Source organism: Pteropus vampyrus, unplaced genomic scaffold (genome assembly GCF_000151845.1).
Source record: "Pteropus vampyrus isolate Shadow unplaced genomic scaffold, Pvam_2.0 Scaffold9, whole genome shotgun sequence".
NCBI lineage: Eukaryota > Metazoa > Chordata > Mammalia > Chiroptera > Pteropodidae > Pteropus > Pteropus vampyrus.
In genome coordinates, this window is record NW_011888790.1 from 7835955 (window position 1) to 7837813 (window position 1859).

Here is a 1859-nt window from a genome sequence, read left to right on the forward strand (position 1 = left end):
ACTCTTCAATATGGTTGTAGCAAAGGTGCCACAGTCTTAAAAATTACATGACAAAATTGAAATATCCATGTGCATCCCCTAAAAGTATGGTACTCTTCCCATATTTCCAATGACAGTGAATAGAGATACTATTCATACAGAAGTATAGGTCAGAGCCTACAATTCATTCTTTTTTTTTTAATTTTATTTTTCCCTCTCTTTAATTCTTGTCCCTGCTTTCCACCCCTGACCCATGGATGTTGCCATTTCTCTTTAAGAACTGGATCTCTGAAGGCAGGGTGTCCCCTCCCATATGCTTGCTGAGTGCACCCAGGGCCTGCTGCATCTGGGGTGTGGTCTGTGGCTCCACCTGGGGTGCGAACCCAGGACCTTCTGCATGCAAAGCAAATGTGCTAACCACTACACTATGGAGCCACCCTTACAATTCGTTCTTGATACTATTTTATTCTTCATGATCTATTTATCTTGCTAAAGCCTACAAGTCTTATCTTCTAAAAACTCTTGAATCTAATGATCTCTTTTATTTACACTTCAACCACCAAAGATCATTTTGTCATTAGCTCTTGACTTAATTTATTTTTTGAATACATATTTCCTGTATCTAATTTTTATATGTCAGTTAAAGTAATTTATATCACTCCCTACTGTTTCTTATATTTTTCTTTAAGAATATTGCCATTATTTTATGATAAATGCTCAAATCCATAACTTGATTGAGACGGCATAAATGTTTACCAGTCTATCAAAATTTTTGTTTTCCTTTTTTATAGTGTAGACTTGTCAAGGCAATTACCTCACATTGGATTCCATTTCTCAGTTTTCTTTCCTTTGTTTTTCTAGTTCTCACTAATGGAATATGAATGGAAGTAATAATTATCCTTTCTAGCTCAGAGTTTTAGGAAATCACTGGAGTTTCTCAATTCTCTCTTTTGCCTTCTGAAGATGCAGACAGATCTAAGATTGCAGGGATGGCAGAATCACAAGACAGTAGCAGGTTGGGTCCTAAATCACCCCCTGCAAAAAGCCATCCACCATACACAATTATTATATTAGACTTTCATATAAATGAAAAATAAACTTCATTATGTTTAGCCACTGATATTTTGGGATTTGCATATTTGAGTAGCTAGTATTATTCTAGCTTATATGGCCTTGTTGGTCTAAGATAGTCTAGCATATTTTATCCCTGAAGACTCACTTTGTATTACTTTCTTTCGTCTCACTATGTTCTCTTCATTGGGCTTTATTCAGTTTGTTGAATGTTTTATTTTATCACAGGACCTTAATACATGATATTCCTTCTGCCTGGAATGCCCTTTAATATCTTTATGAAGCTTACTTCCAGGCATGAGTAGCAGACAGACAGTGGCCAGCCCAGATATCCTAAGATCTTCTTTTTACCATTTCTGTGTACTTCCTCAACTTCTTTCTATATATTTTGCATCTAAGAGGCCACATCTGATATTTTCTTTAAAGGATTGCCCTTATTCTACCGTTATGTGTTGCTTTGCCTAAACCAAACACTAGTTTGACTTTTGCCTCCTTTCTTCTCCTGCTTTTCCCACTCTTGTGAGTACTCTCTTAATAAATCACTTGCACAAAAATACTCATCTCAGGATCTGTACTTTGATGAATCTGATCTAAAGCAGCATCTCTTGGATCTCAATTTAAATATCACTTACTCGGGGCCACTTTCCCTGATGTCCAAAAAGATAATGTTCTCTATATCAGGGGTCTCCAACCCCTGGGCCACGGACCAGTGCCGGTCCCATTAGGAACTGGGCTGCACAGCAGGAGGCGAGCAGCGGTCAAATGAGCCAAGCTTCATTAGTATTTGCAGCCACTCCTCAACATTAGCA

At 37.7% G+C, this 1859-nt stretch overlaps 1 non-coding gene across 1 annotated transcript; it reads right to left on the bottom strand.

Annotated features, from left to right (window-relative positions):
* Window positions 1-340: 340 nt before the first annotated feature.
* TRNAA-UGC lies at window positions 341-414 on the bottom strand. The gene has a single exon. It is a non-coding gene; the product is annotated as a tRNA-Ala (tRNA).
* Window positions 415-1859: the final 1445 nt, after the last annotated feature.